This window comes from Polistes fuscatus, unplaced genomic scaffold (assembly GCF_010416935.1).
Source record: "Polistes fuscatus isolate 324 unplaced genomic scaffold, CU_Pfus_HIC Scaffold8, whole genome shotgun sequence".
Taxonomy (NCBI): Eukaryota; Metazoa; Arthropoda; class Insecta; order Hymenoptera; family Vespidae; genus Polistes; species Polistes fuscatus.
Genome location: NW_025113162.1, coordinates 4,442,797 through 4,460,367, shown reverse-complemented (window position 1 = coordinate 4,460,367; position 17,571 = coordinate 4,442,797). Strand labels below are relative to the sequence as shown.

Below are 17,571 nucleotides of genomic sequence, written 5' to 3'. Positions count from 1 at the left end.
TCGCAGATTCTACTGTCTCTCTCTCTCTCTCTCTCTCTCCTTCTATTTCTCTTCACGTACGTGTATACGACCGTGAACTACACGCAACCAATTCGATTCAACTCGATTTAATTCAATTCCCTCGGCGAACGACTTCAGTCGCGCGAAACAAACACAACGGCGGGCCCGAACGACTCCTCGAAAGTCGTGTCCAGCAAGTCAAGTAAGAAGAAGAAGAAGAAGAAGAAAAAAAAATAATGAAAAAAAAAAAGTAACTGAGAAAGAAGAGAAGAGTCAGGATCTGTCTCACATCAACAATTATTTTAACAAGAGCAAGAGAGAGAGAGAGAGAGTAATCAGTTTCATTGATCCAGCTCGGTGGTACATTGACTCGATGCACTTTCGTCTATACACGGTGTCCCGTCTTAAAATTGTCTGGAAATCTGAGCTAGTATTTTACGATAGGTAAAATTGTTTTGGTGAAAGTTTTTTGGTACTATCGAAAAGATTTAAGAACCGTTACATTTTTGCTTCGTCGTTCGATCGATATCTTAAACTTCATCTTTTAGTATTTCTCATGAAAAAGAAACAACGATGTATACGGTAAAGCGAACTTATTTTGGTAGAATAGAATATGATTTTATGTAGGATATGCTATCGTTAAAACATAAAATCTAATTCACGAAATAACTATATTGATGACATGTTAAAGTATAAAAAAAGAAAAAGGCAAAATTACATAATACAATTGGTGTTTTTCATAAATTAATCGAATTGTGTGTATACACTTGAACGATAACGTATATAGAAATGAATTTTGATAAAAAGTCGTTAAATGAATTAACTTTAAGGAGTCAAAATCGTCGACTATAATTGAAATGATCACGAACGTGGTAGCAATTAGAAATTAGTTATAAGACACCCTGTAGATATGAGACGAGGGAGCGTAAGACGGTAGCGTTGTAACGTTACGTGGTATCCTACGTACCAAGGAGAGAATCGATGTAACGCTTTAATACAGCGAGCGTGATGTGTTACGAGATATCGTACGGTAGTCTCCGGATCGTGGCATTATTCGATTAACGACGAAAGGATGGAATATACTAGATTCCGTATATGCATACGTTATGCTCATATGCATATGCTTATTTGCCTTGGTTTAAGTTAAATGGCTCGATACTCGAATGTATCTATTTATGTAAGTACATGTATATGTAAGTATAACGTGTATATGTAGGCATGTACTTATGCGTGCGTACGAATCCAAGCAAGCAATATCGTTACATATTCATTTTATGCATTTCGTTTTCTGAAAATCAGTGAAATTAGGACAGGTCGTCCGATCGAGAAAAAGAAAGAAAGTAAAAAAGAGAGAGAGAGAGAGAGAGAGAGGAACAGTTTTATATAAATGTATTACATTACTGGAATCCATTAAAGTTTTATTTGAAATGTCTACGTATCTTTTTCGATAAGTTCGTCTAAAGTTCTTCACTGATGAGAAAATCTCCGACGGTTAAAATAAATGAAATAAAATTAAGAAAAAGCACATTCTCGGGATTCCGATGCACGTTTCAATTCATTTCAAATGCTTTTACATTTAGGTAGAACATTTTAAGCGAGATTTATTTTTCTTATTTACTTATACGACGTTCGGTAAAAAGTTTGTTAATTCGTATGATTTTCTTTCCCTCTCTCTCTTTCTCGCATTTTCAATCGATTTTTCATATTATCGTAGTTAAGCCTCGAGACGAGAGAAAACGTGACTTTCGGAAGAATCGTTCTGTTACTTTTTTATTATCGCCTTTTAACGGGAATGGAAACACTCAGAACTAATCAGGGAAGCTTCGCACGTCTAAAAAGTGACGTCCAATTAAGAAAGAGTTGAGAAAAGGGAGCTGTAGGTAGATCTATTTGAAAAATTCATTATCGAATGGTTTCTAGTATTGTGACCAACGGGAGTACTCTCAAGGGTATGGGATTTTCTCTGATTAGAAAGATTGCCGTTCAATAGAAGAATCAAAAGTAATTTGTAACTTTTGTCACTTTTATCCTCTTTAACTTTTCGATGACGTTCGTTGAATTTATATATTATATCTTCTAGTTTTATTACTTTTTTTTTCTATACATTTCTAACGATACGTCATCCAAGTTCAATAATTTCCTAGCTCTTGTTCCGTTTCCCCTTTTTTAAATTAGTTTTTTAAGAAATAACAATTTCGTCTAGTCATTTTTGTTTTCTTCAAATAATTAAATTGAAAGCCATTTAAATCGTTGATTAGATGCTTTCGTAACGACCGCTCTTTATTTTAACTTTCTAGATAATATAAAGTGTTTTTTTTTCTTTTTTATCTTCTTTTACAGAAGTTATACTCTACTGTCGTGTTTAAGTTAAGCAAATCATCGTATTTCTTTATCACTCTCGATAAGCTACGCTGACAGTTGGAAAAAAGAAAATAAAAAGAGAAAATAAAAAAGAAAAATGAAATTTAAGATAGAAACAAACCTCGTTGGGGATAGATAAATTAAGATATTTCCACCTATTTAATTTTATCGTGGCGTTTATTATTTATGTCAGATGCGGAAACGCTTGCTCGAAGTACAGCAGGTCGTGAACTCTTTCTCCCTCTCTCTCTCTCTCTCTCTCTCTCTCACTCTCTCTCTTTCTTTCTCATCCTCTCTCATCCTCTCTTATCCTCTCTCATCTTCTCTCATTCTCTCTCTTGCTATTTCAGTCTTCTACGTAAGCTCGATTTCACGGAACTTCCATTTCGTACTCTCCTCCTACTTGTTATTATTCTCTCCTCACTCTCCATTCTCTTCTTCCAACTTCTTCTCTCTCATCTATCGAGATAAACTTTACCTTCCTCCTTTCTTCTCCCTCATCCTCTTATTCCTTCTTACTTGGTCGTCATTTTGTTTTCCTTCTTCCATTTCCCTCTTATACTTCTTTTATTCTTTCCACTCCTTTTCTATTTCTCTCTCTCACCCTCTCCCACTCTTTTTCTCTTATTATCTTCTTTTAACGAAGAATCGATAGAATTAGTTGGTGGAGTTCGACGTAAGTTAAATAAACTGCGAACAAGAAGTGTCGTCATCGTATCAATTATTTACTCGTGTTTTTCTCTTTTATATTTTGTTTATATTCCATTAGAAATCCGTAATAGTTATTGCTATATTGTTTTTGTTATATAGAAGCTCGATTGCAAGACGTTCGTATAGTTTTGGATAAATTGAAGGAGATTTAAGCGGATTTTCATCACTATCGTAAACTCTCTTAAAGAAAATCTTCTCAACGCGTATTTAAAGCTTCGAATTGAAGCTGAATTTAAAGAAAGTTATTTTTAGTGTGTTATCGTAATTAAAATAAAGAAAGGTCTGTATCTTTGTGAAGAAATGCCATGACTATCGGACGGTTGATTTAAAAATAACATCGTTCAAAATGTATGAACAAATATAATCTTGAAAGTTGTGTCACGTAAGACAGATGTGTGATATATTTCGAAAGTTAAAATCTTGAAAGTTGTTTTTCTTTTTTTCGTTTTTGATAAAAGAAAAAATTGTAGATTTGTAAAAGGGGATATCGCGTTAGTGATTTACACAGTGTGAGTATAACGCGTTTAGTGATAAAACGAAAGAAGTTCTTCAGACGGCTAGGCACCTTCAATTACTTCGTCTCGTGCTCTCTCAACGCAAGTAAAATCTTACAGCGTTATCTTCCAAAAGAGGATTTCCAGGATTCCCACCTTGGCTTTCTTCCTTTCACTGTATTTTTCTTCTTATCGTCGATCTTTTTTTTTTTTCTTTTTATCGTATCTCTCCTACAAAGACGAACTACGAAACCCTACCGTAAACGATTTTCTCTAGAAAATCGTTCGTTTTCAACCGCAATAGGTAATAACATTTTATTCTTAATAAATATCATTGGATTTTTCTTTGATGGGTTTAATAAAAACGTATTACTCTATTATTTATATTTGATTTGATTTGATTTGATTTGATTTGATTTGCTTTCATTTTATTTTATTTTATTTGATCTTTACACAGACGTAGACCTGTTGTGTCTGTGTTTTAGAAATGCGTTATCGTTAATATGAAACAAAAATACTGGAAATATAAAGCTAACTTTTATTACGTAGCCAGCGAGTTTTTTTTTATCGAATTTATATACGCGTAGTCATTCGAACGTAAAGAAGAAGTAAAAGGACCGTATCAGCGATTGGTCGAGTTAAACAATATAGAAAAAGAATATACGAACGATATTTATAGTGTAAATATATACTATGCAATATTTTATTATATAGTCATCTGGATACGTGTGTATACGTATGCATATATATATACACGTTGCAGCTATAAGTTTTTGCAATTTAATCATGCGCGCCTGCGCATATACATAGACATTTTACGCTTCGAGTCGTAACTTAGATAACATCGACGTACAAAATCCCCCCCGCCCCCCCCCTCTTTAGAGTTATCACTCCGCGAAATCCTCTTTGCAAGTATTTCTCGTGGATATGCGACACCTGTTTCGACTTACCGATATAAATCCCGTAGAGCTGAGAGAGATATCATTTTCCATCTTGTATTCGCAAATCTTTCGTCGTCTTCGTGATGGCCTATGCATAACGTGTACATAGTAACACGTGTGTGCGTGCATGGGTTCGTATATATATATATATAAGCAAATAATAAAATATGCATGGCAATATTGACAATTTCATTTCGTCTATCTCAATTGCTTTTTGAATCTCTCTCTCTTTCTCTCTCTCTCTCTCTCTCTCTCGTTTTCTATTTCTATATCCTTTAATTCTTTTTCTCTTTCTTTCTTTAACAGAATTGCCTTTTCACATTATTTTCCTCACCGTCAACGATTCTTACGAAATCCGAATCGATTGTCGATTCGTATATACTTTTCGATATTATCCTGCTAGCGTTCGAGTTCTATCGCGCGAAAAAGAATAACGTCACCGATATAAATTACTTCTTTTATTCTTACCAGTTCTTCCGAACTAGTGTTGCAACTTTATTTCCAAGTAAATAATATACGAGTAATTAATTAAAATTTTTAAATCCGTGTGATATGACAATGCGGTATATACATATTTATGTGCGTATTATATATGGTTTATTCTCATAAGAATAGGTTGATTAAAAATATTGAAAATCCTGTTAAAATATCAATTTGCGTTTGGTTTATTTTCTTAATCGTTATCGATGAAACTTAAGAGGAAATCCTTGACCAGTTTTTTATTTTTTGTATTTGTATGTGTCTTAATGCGTAAAATGAATAGAAAGATGTGAATTCGCGACCGAGTGACACGAGAGATGCGTTTGAGCAAACATACAAACGAACAAAAAAGGTAGCTAGTGGACACAAGCAAAAGGGCATGAACCTAGCTACGACGACGGTCACGTAATTATCCGAAGGGCCGACCGTTTGTTCCTTCTACGCTTACGTGAGTTCGAGAGAGACCGGTCTGCACGATGTGTGCGGTAGAATAACAACGCTGGTTTCCGTAACCGGTACTTACAGTGAAGCGGGCGTTACCATGAGCGTCCATGAGTATTGCAATGTTCTTCATTAGTATAGTCTGCTACAATATGAAGAATTTTCTTGACGATCATCGGACTGATAATAATCGATGAATAAATAAAAGACGTTAAAAGTAGGCATAATTAATTTCTTTTTTATCAACTTTAATCAATTCATTCTCAAGTTTTTTGTTTTGCTTTGGAAACTTTTCATTAAAATAATATCTTTATGACGTATGATGTTACGTGTATTCGAGCAACAAAATCATTCATTTAAAATGTTAACTTATTCAAGGCCAAACGCTGGTTGGTTAAACATTACAGCTTATCGGCATATATTTAAAAACTTATCTCTCACGTGTTTGCTCGCGTAATCGTTAGAACAGAACGATTCTTTGCCATGCTCCCGTGAATTCGAGAAGCTGTCTGTAACCGTTCGCGATAAAAATTACCACGACTGACCGGGACAACCGGTTTCTACTTACGTATATACCTATCTATGTAAGTATATATGTGGATAGGTATATACGTTACCACCTATATATATATATATATATATATAGTATGTGTATATGCACATTGGTTAGAGGTAGTACTCGCGGCACGAACGGTCTCTTCCATTAACGCGTACGCCAAGACCAGGCAAACTAGAAAAATTCAACTCTCCAGCATTTGCAGACGTAAAGGACGTATAAATGATAACTTCTACAGAGTAGAGAAATATCGTTTTACGTTATTTTATTCCTCTCGAAACGTTACAAGTAGGACGCTCGCGTTCGATCGAATTGAAACTCTCGGTGATCTCGAGACGAAGGCTTCGAAAGAGTAGACGGAAAAAGGGAGTTTCAATTTTCGCGATATAAAATTTACAAAGTAGGTCGTCACTTTTTGTCTCGCTTATATTCCAAGGCGAATGTATCTGTCTGTCTTTGTCTCTCTCTCTTTCTCTGTTCCTTTCTACCAAGAGACTGGAAGATCTCTCATGACACTTAGGTCGTAACGGTGCTACAGATGCCATTCTAGCTTTGAAACAATGCAGTTCCAACTCTCTCTCTCTCTCTCTCTCTCTCTCTCTCTCTCTCTCTCTCTTTTTCTTTCTTACTCTTTCTCCTTTAAGATAAAGAAAAATTCGATCGAACTTACGCTTCCGTATCTTTCTCATCGTCGCTTTTGCACGACTCAATGGTGCGTTTCAGTGAACACGCCGCCTGACTAGACTTACTTGTAAATGGCACACAATCCATGGAGAACTACGTAAAGAAAATAGGAGAGAGAGAGAGAGAGAAAGAGAGAGAGTTAGGGTAGTCTCGTAACAGAAGCAGGAAACCGTAAACGAAGACGTTGTTGGAATTTTCAAGACTTCTCAAAGTCTAACTTTCGTCAATTCGACATCTGTATTGTAACGCATTAAGTCACCGGAAATCTATTCTTTAGTAGTTTTTGATTATTTTTAATACTGATATGATATCATAATATAACGTTTATTTCATTTTCATATACTTACCTTACTGGTTTACAGTCACGCGACAAGATTTTTTTATATTATTTTATTAACACACTTTCGTGACCAGTAATGTAGATTTCTACGTCATTTAAAAGTTTTTAAGTAACATTCAGTTCTACGTTATTTGAAAATCTTTAGCTTTTTAGTAATCATTCGTAAATAATAGATAATTATGTGCACGATACGATAAAGCAATATTTAGATATAATATATTATGTCCATTTAAATAATACAATTTAGCTATAGACTTTGTATAAATTGTGTGTTCAGTTCATTTAAGAATTTCACCTGAGAGCAGACATTCGCGAAAGTGTTAAATAAAGAAATGAAATAGAAAAAACGACTAAGCGCTTTCTAATATCTGCCATATGAATTCATACTTGAATGAATACTAATTGTAATTTTCGTCTTATAAAGAAATAATTTATTTGTATTATTAGCGTTTATATGAAGACGTGAGTATTCTTGTTCGGCATTACGAGTCGTTTGCGTGGTTTATAGCGAAATTGAGTTGAGCAAATGAGAAAGAAAGAAAGAAAGAGAGATAAATAAATAGATCGACGTACGAATAGATAGATAGATGTATGTTGTGGGAAGAATAAGAGGATAAGATGCGATGAGAGGAAGAAGGAAGTCGACTGAAGGAAAAGTATAAAGTGAAGAAAGAAAAAGAAAAAGAAAAAGAGAAATTCGAAAAGAAGGTGAAATAGATTTTTCATGTGTGTACGTTAGGTGTTTTACGTTTTGCGTTTGCATATACGTATATATGTGTATTTGTTGCCACGCGTTCAACGTGCAAATGCATAAATGTATGCATGTATAAGAGAGAACAAGCGAAGAAGGAAGAAAGTAGAGAAAAATATCGCAGTCGGATCCAGGCATTGCGATTTTAACGAAAGCCCCCAGATGTGTTTGGCGTTCATAGAACTACCTTGATTTACATTGAATCCCGTCTATCCTCTTCTTACCGAAACGAGTATCGACGTGAGTACTTATATGCATAGTACATTACGTGTATCAACCTTCATCGTTTAATCCATTTCTCTTTCTGGTTTTAACTTTTCCTTCTCTGTTTTTTTTTTTTTTAAATCACATGAAAAAATGTTTCACGTTTGGAAAAAATAAAGGAAGAACAAAAAATATAATTTAAACGTTCGTTCCAACGAGCTCTCCGTATATTTGTTCCTATCTATTCTTTTCGTTAGTAAAAAATGTCTTTTTTACTTCCTTGATCGAAAGGTCAGAATAAAAAAAAAGTTAAAAAAGAAAATTAAAAAATTTTTTTTGTTGTAAAAGGTACGTTCGCGTTTTCCCTCTGCGTCTTATCTTTTTTCCGTTCATCGACGCGTAGAATCGATCCGTTTATCCTACGAAATCGGATTACTTTACTATACTTTGACGTTCGTCGGTTGAGTTTGAAGCGTCGATTACTCGTTAGACGTTGCTAAATGCTCCGTGAAATTTTCTGCTTCCCTTTGATATCGGACGTAACTCGTCGTACTTCGCTAACTCCTCGGATAAAGTATTTTCTCTTGGGAGCAGAAAAGCGGCGAGAGAGAGAGAGAGAGAGAGAGAGAGAGAAAAATTGACCGGATTAACGATATATTTACTATTATTTACTCGTATTTAATTCGGTCAGTTGCAACAGAACGAAAATCCTGTTATATTTACTATCTTACTTTTTTTATTTTTGGCTTTAGATACGTATACACATTCGTTTTCGATTAATTCGATTAAACTCATCAAATTGAATGTTTTCATTGGTCATTTTTAACTGACCCCGGGAGACACACGTTCTTTGTCTTTTACTCTTTCTTGTCTTTTTCCTTGTTTAATCTTTCGTCGAAAGACAAATGATAAAAAGATAAAGAGAATGAGAAAGGATTGCAGATCGTATACTAGGCTGGACGTGAAACAACGAACAACTCGTTTCGTTCGCGAACGAAGTTGAGTCAGGGATATGTGAGAACATTCGTTATATATATATATTTATATCCGGTGATCTTTTTTGGAACGTATATTTCAACGATTTACGTGGGAATTTAGTGTTGTATTTATCAACCGATGGAAAAAGAGAGCTCGTTAAGTTATTGGACGAGTAGTAGTAATTCGTTGTGCACGGTTAGAAAAGTTTGTTTCGTTGGGATTTCCATCAAGGTTTTCCATTGAAATGTATGAGGCTGTTTGTATACGCGGCCAAAGTTCCAACATGGCGAGGACGCGAGCCTTAAGCGAGATATCTTTCTTTCTTTTTTTTTATCTCTCTCTCTCTCTCTCTCTTTCTCTTTATGGATAATTCATGAGCCAACTTCGCTTTTCCTACGTTCGGGATGAATGCGATTTCGTTTTCTTAACTTGTTGGGATCAGTTTTCTGTCTCTTTAAACGGAACTTTAAATGGGTATTAGAATTAGATTTATCAAAGATTTGTTGGCTATGATTAAAGCGAGCACACCGAGTATATGTCAAGAAAAAATAAAATAAAAGAAAAGAATAATAGTAGGGTAGATAAAGAGAAAGAGAGAAAAAGAGAAAGGAGTGAGAATGAGAATAAAAATAAAATCTGTGATTCCTGTTGGAAGGACCGGGGTGTTCTGATACGATGGATGGAAAAATGATATTTTCTGTAGCAAGTATAGAATTGTATTTTATGATAAGGCCGACGGTAGCGCAAATCCGGCTTTTCCTAGACGCGTTAAGCGATCCTTACTTTCATGATTTGTCTGCGGCCAAGGCAACGACTCGGAACGGAAGAAGAAAAATATTACACCGAGCGAACATTTCATAACGAACAAGTAATAATTTATCTTTCCTTTAAAAACGATATTCAACGATTTATCTTAATGCGTATTTTATTCTCGATAATATATATATATATATATGTATTTTAATATTTAAATTGGAATGTTTGTATTATCATATATAAATGAATATTTTCTTACCGCAAAAATTTCATGCCAAAATGGATACGCTTTTTCCAATTCGACGAACGGTTTCGCTTTTTACGAAAAAATTGCATCGCTCGATAATACGTGGTAAAGCTATTTGTTTGAATGGCGTAAAAATCGTGTCGAAAGAATCGTATTTCACGATGATAATTAAACTCTTTGTCTCATTCGAATTTCAAATTTGAATACTAAATGGGTGATGCATTAATAGTCATGTGCATACGAATTTTGTGGATAAAGAACGGTGAATCATAATTATAGAATCTTCGTAGGATTATATTTGAATATTTCATGTATTTTTTTATTTCGATGTTAATAAATAGATGTTCAAGATTATTGAAAAGAATATAATAGTATATCGTTGTTACCGGTTGAGCAATGAATCTGCGTGATACGCGATTTGTATGTGGGAAATGTAATTTATTGGGAGAATGTCGAATAGTATTGCGTCTAGGAATGGTTCCTTATTCGTAGAACCGAAGATGCCTTTGCAGCAAATACCATTCTAGTGGATGGTACTGCGAACGATGTTTCTAGGCGGACGTGGTCAATAACATTTATAGTAGATCGTTGAAACTCTTGGAAATACTTTCACAACAATCTCATCTCCCTAGCATTTCTTTCGTCTCGAAAGATTCTGTGAGTTTTATCTCGAGGAAATTGGCTCTACCGAAAATTGGTTGAGCTTAGTTTCCTTCTAGTAGTCGTTCGCAATCTTTGATCTCGATCTTTGATTTGGTTTATCCAGGAAAAAAACGCGAATGAATATTTATTTTTATCGACACATGCTGCTGTAAATTTATATTATATTTATTTTGATATTCCATAAAATAATAACGATCGCAATTAAATATGTACATTTCGTGTGTGTTGAAATAATTTTGACAAAATTTTGACAGATCAACTATAAAAAGTTGGTGATTTGGGTTCGATTTAATCGATTAAAGTGAATGAAATTCAGGTAGATGCTTTCTTAGTGAAGCCTCATCGAAAGAAGATCAAGTCGGATAAGGGATAAACGACGATTAGTTTAATTCTCAGATTACACACGGAAACCGGATTATATATGTTATTTCACGTCGTCGATAAATGATATTGATCTTATAGTAAATGATTTTATTAATGATTCGACATAATATTTATTGAAATTATTATCTTAATAGGCATAAAATCATAGCGGTTGAGCAATTTATTTATTTATTTACTCGTTTCACATTACACAAATGTTCAAATGAAATCTCTGTCACCATTCGATGATCATATTCAATACATAATTTTACGTTTTTCATGTTAAAACGTCGATACCGATTCGATGTTGTTATTAAATGCGTCTGCTTTTGACATGCGGCTTACCTGCAAACGATAGATGAAACATGTTTAATATTTTCGTGATCAAGCAACGCAATCATCAATGATGAGTTTGTAACAGATATGTTATACAATAGGATGCTACATGTTGTTATGTTTCGTCAACGTTTTTACTCCCACGTTGATATTTTATTTAAATAGATAATACTCTTTTTTGTATTACATTTTTTAATTTTTATCCTTGCTATAGAGTATCTTTTTTTCTTTTTCAATTTATCACATATTTAAAAAATTTTTTAATTTTTTTTTCATACTAAATAATAACTGTGCAAATTGTCGAATTATTCGTTCGATTCTAAGAATAGTTATCCAATTTGTGTAACTGACTGTGTATCAGATATTGCAACGAACACCACTCACACGTTTCTCGTGAGCATAATATACTTGCACTCACGTATGCACGCATGCACGCATGCACGTACGCACGCACGCATGCACGCGATGTTTATCTTTTTTTTTTTTATGATTACACACTTTCTTATCCATCTTCCTTCCAGGCGGGCTTAAGGCTTCCCCTGTTTTACCATTTCTCAAGATTCACGATCCGTACTTTTATTTGAAACACGTAGCACCTCGGTATTTTTCAGCAGCAGCAGCACATCGTGTGTACTTCGAATGTTACTCCTATTTACGGTTAGCTAACATCGAAAGACGGAACTTATTTGTATTCGTTCGCTTTTTATTCATGAGAAATCGTCGGTTGGTAATACTAACGCATGTTTTAACGATATTAAATGTTATTATTTAACATATTGATCGCCGAATAAACATTATGTTATAGTTATATCGAATAAATGTCTCTCGTTATATTATATTATTCGAAACGACGATGCGGAAGAATTCCTTTATTCTTTTTTTTTTTTTTTTTTTTTATAATCGATTACGATATCATGCAAATAAATAAATACACGAAATAAATATAATATATTCTCATTAATGTCGATAAATGATGAATATTTTCAATAAATCATTTCATATTTAACTAATGAAATAATTTTACCTATCTGGAGGCAAATTTTATTTTGTTGAAGTATCCACGATTGATCGATGGGACGAGGAGGAAATACGAAAATGAAGAAAAAGAAACAAAAATTCAACTAACGGTGCATATACTAATTAACGAAATGAATATTCCTTGGTTAAAAAATAGTCTCGCAATTATAAACAAACACTCTAGGAAATAATCGTAAGCAAACGACGGTTAGTCGTTTCAAAGTCCATTGTAGAATGGCGGAGTACAAGGCTAATGACGTCTAAATACAACGCCGGAAGATTTCAACGTAGTTTCACGCTGAAAGTTCTTTCCATTTCGTTCGTTCTCTCTTTTTCGTCTCCGTCGTTGTTTCCAGCTTTTTTTCCGACTAACAATTGGCTCAAATTTTTACCCGTTGTCTTTGCTGAAAGAACACCCACTGATTATTACGCTGTCTATTTGAAATCATGCCAGTTATAATAATACCATCGTTATTAATTAATCATTCAAACAATACCTTTTATTTTTTATTTTTACTCAATTAATTTGCTCGAACGTTCATATGTTATCTTATTTTTTTTATCTTCTTATTAAAATATTGGTTACATGTATTTAAAAAAAAAAGGAAAAATTCATTTAATTAAGCACATCTAAAAATATACGTATAAAAGGAAGAAAAATAATTGCGTTATGTTTTTGAAAAAAAATAATCGTGAAAAATCTATGAAAAAATTGTAAAAACATTAGTAGTACGGATTTTTAATCAACGCTTAACTTTCTACTCGACGATTAAATCCTTATTCTCTTTCTCTGTCTTGTTTACTTTTTTGCAACCTGGATTATAAAAAGCGCTTTATAAAGAAAATGTAAAAGATATAATATTGCAGTAACTTTAACGAAAGGACGAAACTCAAAGCGACAACGAGATCGCTATTATCGCAACGGTTGAAGATAAAAATGAAAGAGAGAAATGCTGCGAGTGAGAAAAAGCATAATTCGTTAACATCGATAAGAGTTGAAAGAGACAGAGAACTATCGTTTTACCAACCATGTCTCGATATCAAAAAGCAGGCAAGAAGTACAACAGAGATTTTAATTTCAGAGTTTTTAATTGTAAGACGTAATGACAAAATTAAACCAAAAAAGAAAAAAAAGAGAGAGAAAGTATCGTTTGCGATAATTTTATTTTTTATTTTTTAGATCTAATGGAATTTGTATGCAAAATCGAAGAGAAAGAAAAAGAAATTTATGTTTCTTCTTTACTTTTCCTTCATCGAAGCCTAAAATCTAGAATGGCCAAGAGTAGTTTCGTTCGTAAACTCGATCTCTCGAACCTACATATATTCATAAAGGATACAAAACCGTAAATGCATTTATTCATAAAGAGAACACGTAGAGACGTAAGTGTGACCACGGGTTTACTCTTTCCTCTTTTTCTTTATCTCTTTTACCATTTCCTCTCTTTCCGTTTCCCTTGGCATTTTCTTTGAATCTTTCTGCAGTTTCAAAGCGTTGAAATAAAGAAAAAAAAGAAAGAAAAAATAAAAAGAAAAAATTCGATGGAACCAGAAGAGAGTTAAAAGGAACTATACAACAAGCTCGTAAAGGAAGGAAAAAATTAAAAAAAAAAAGAAAAAACGAAGTAAATAGATTAGATTCGAGATATTAAAGTTAATATGATTGGAAAATAATAAATTCCAAAATAATAATCGTCTTATATAATTTATATTGGTTTAAATTAGAAATAAATGCATTTTTAATATATTATACTTTAATTCAGAATGTTGTTGAAAAAAGAAGGGGTTGATCGCGTGTGCGCAGAATCGAATTGAAATGAATCAGTATCATTGATTTAGAATAATGAAAAATGTTCGTTTATGTTAGGTCGAGGTCGAAGAGACGAAGAATTTCTCTTAGAGAAACGAGTAATGGTACTAGGGTGTTATCGTCGGCAAACTTCTTTATGCGGGTTCGTGCCCCATCATAATGAGACGCTACCAGGACATTTTATTAATGGAACTGGCCGAAGGTTACGTTCCATCATTAATATTCACCGATGTGGCGATCTCTACAGTGGACTAGGACTTTAATAGGCGTCCAAAGTACGTCTTCTAATCTTGGTAATTAGGTCGTAGCACGCATAATAGATGTGCCCGCATAGAATCATTTTGAATAAATGCCCGAAATCCTCTTATCCTATTCTTTTATTCTACCCTTTTAAGATTTCATATGTACTAACGTAATGAACAAAATAAATATTTTTTCATTTAAATTTATCGTTTATTCCGATAAATAATCGATTTAACGTCACGAAATGTTGTATATCATGAAACTGATTTTTCTTTATTTTACAATACAATCTGTAAAGAAAAATGTACTCTTATATATATACAGGTGTATAAGGTATCGATTTACTGCATGAGAACAAACACGTGTGGGAAAAGTAAGAAGAAGAGAAGAAGAAGAAGAAGAAGAGGAAGAGGGAAAGAAAGAATTAAAAAGAATGATTGTGACAAAGATAAAGTTTATTCTTTTAAGTGGATAAGGGTTGTTATTAATGAAACGATAGCACAGCTCGGCATCCGCTGTATTAAGAAAAATGATTATCCATGGTGTATTTTCCAATAATTGGAAAATATTGGAAACAGGTTTTGTCCTCTTATAACGTTTAAGGGCAACGTGCCAATTAAACGTCGACAGCTTGTTGTGTAAAGAACACTGTGTTTGACAAGTACAAAGCGGCGGCGGTCATTGTCTGAACGACGATGCGTTTTAAATAAATTCTGGTTGGTGTTCGATTATATTTTCTGTATACTTTTAATCAAAAATTATAATAAAAAGCATGGATATTGCTTTTTAAAGGATAATTAATAATTGTTGTTTTAACGGAAACATTTTGTTACTCGGTTTTTTTAATTTTCATTTTTGTTTCGAACAAAGCTGTACGTTCGAGTTTTAATGAAAAATTCATTGACACGATATTTTCAAAACTCGTTCTCTCTCTCTCTCTCTCTCTCTTGCCTTCATTTGATTAGTTTCGCGACTAACGCTAACACCAATAATCGTTTTTCTGACCCAAGTCACGTATTATCACTCGCGATGACCTCCAGCACATTTCGTTACGTTTCCCTTCGATTATTCTCGTTGAGGGAGACCATCACGCATGCTACCGTCGATCATAGTTCACCGCCAATCTTCTTGGCTTCATTCATATAACCCCTTCTCGTCGTAGATAATACGCGCAGATCTCTTCCCGCGTATCATCGTAAATTCCGAGAACGGAAGTGACTCATACGATAAACCATCGTCTACACGCGAAATCAAAGAGAGAAAAACCTTATGAAAAATTATAGGATATCTAACCAAACGTAAAAGTTTCATTTTTCCTTATAAATTTGCTTATTACTTTTACTACTACATTTTTATTAGCAGAACAACTAATCTAACTAATCAATTTTCGAATATATCGCATAATTCATATTATTTCGTAATATAAATATCTCAATAATTACGATAAATAATATATAATCTGTAAAAGTTTTATTTTTCCTTTTTTTAATTTTACTGTTACACTTTCACTCGAAAAAAAAATTAATCCAACTAAACAATTTTGAAATATATACTGCATATAATTCGTATTATTTCATAATACGAAAATTTCTCAACTAATTACATTAAATAATATATAATCTGTTTTAATACTGTTAAAGTTTATCACAGACTCGTACTAACATGATAAATCGTATTTTATGTTTCAGGTAAGCTCCGTCGTGAAAGAGAAACATGGTCAAATCCTTATCCACGTAGTACGACACCTAAATCTCTACCATAGGTACGAACATTTGTGCTATATTTTTAGTAGCAACATCGATTAGATACACGAGAGTGGACTTCAGAAAGGCGCGTAGAGGGGAAGGAAGAGGAAAAAGGAGAAAGAGAGAGAGAGAGAGAGAGATACACGGCTGTAATACGTTGAAAGCGCGTCAAAATCGATGAACGGCCACTCCAAATCCTTGTCAATCTTGGTCCGATATTGGCTTGTGTCACTCTTCTCTCTCTCTCTCTCTTTCTCTCTCTCTCTTACTCTCTTACTCTCTGATCGTGAACATTGCTAGCGTTGATCAACGTGTACAGTGCAGCAATGTCTACGGTAGGGAGAACTCTGTTCGATGGTCCAGTACAGCATACACAATATATCTCTGCTTCGTTGACCGAACGTTCGATCTCTTTCGAACTATATATTCTCTTTCGAGTTAATTAGATCAAAGATTTTTTGACTTTATTCACTCATTAAGTATCTTTACCGTATTCTTTTGTAATAGTTTCTATAGAACGTGCATCGACTAATTTATCAAATCGTAACGTTAACTATTGGAATGTATATATTTTTTTCGGATTATTTTCATGATTATTTGTTTGATTAGATTTTAATTATATTATAGGATAAAATATTTCAAACAAATCTAAAATCACATCAGTTGTTCATTCATGTTTACAATATACTTTATTTATCGTTAATAATATCCGTTTGATTCGTTACTGTATTTGCTTATATTCTACCTACCGTGTCATAGACATGTTCTACTTTAATTCTACTTTATCTACTTCCTGTCATTAAAATAGAACGCATACGGAGTTGTGTAAATACAGTCTATTGTTAAACGATTAAGTCATTCGTGAACAGTTTGAAAAGACTAACTTGTGTTTTACTTATTTTTAGTTACATTTCTTCCGTATTATTTTTCTAGCGGTTTTGATAGTAAGTAAAATAAAAATATATAGGTACGTACGCGCCTTCGGGAACTCAAGGATGACATTTCCGGACTTTGTTGTTAAACGTCTTTGCCTTTTCACATAGAACACGATTATTACGTTCCTCGCGTCCGACATTCATCCATCTTAACGTCTTCATGCCTGTACGTACAAAGGTGCAGAAAAATGTTTCTCCTTCATCGAGAAAATGTTCCTATGACGTGTATACATATATATATTCTTTTATATTTAAACAGGTCACTATAGTTATTTCAGGGTTTAGCTAGTCATTTCATGAATTAAGGAATTTCGCAAAGTAATATATATATATTAAATTCAGTAAAGCGAAAAGATCGAATTTGTCGTATCTAACCCCATTCCGTGTAAGTTTTCGTTCGGTATAGAGGTAGTTTAGTCGAACTCGAGCAAGCGTTGTCCAAGATAGTTTGATCGAGTTTCGAGTCGAGTTGACGACGTTTTCTAGGTTTAAGGATTCCAGGTGTGTATCTCTTAATG

The 17,571-nt window shown here is 33.5% G+C and overlaps 1 protein-coding gene and 2 long non-coding RNA genes across 5 annotated transcripts in view; all 3 read left to right on the top strand.

Moving 5' to 3' along the window:
- The window catches only part of LOC122524951 (furin-like protease 1), a 181,234-nt gene that overhangs the window by 26,018 nt on the left and 137,645 nt on the right, over positions 1-17,571 (top strand). The gene's annotated exons all lie outside the window — the stretch shown is intronic.
- LOC122524957 lies at positions 334-16,231 on the top strand. The gene is made up of 2 exons (XR_006305673.1): positions 334-444; positions 16,062-16,231. It is a non-coding gene; the product is annotated as an uncharacterized LOC122524957 (long non-coding RNA).
- Positions 14,211-14,756, top strand: LOC122524960. The gene is made up of 2 exons (XR_006305677.1): positions 14,211-14,405; positions 14,698-14,756. It is a non-coding gene; the product is annotated as an uncharacterized LOC122524960 (long non-coding RNA).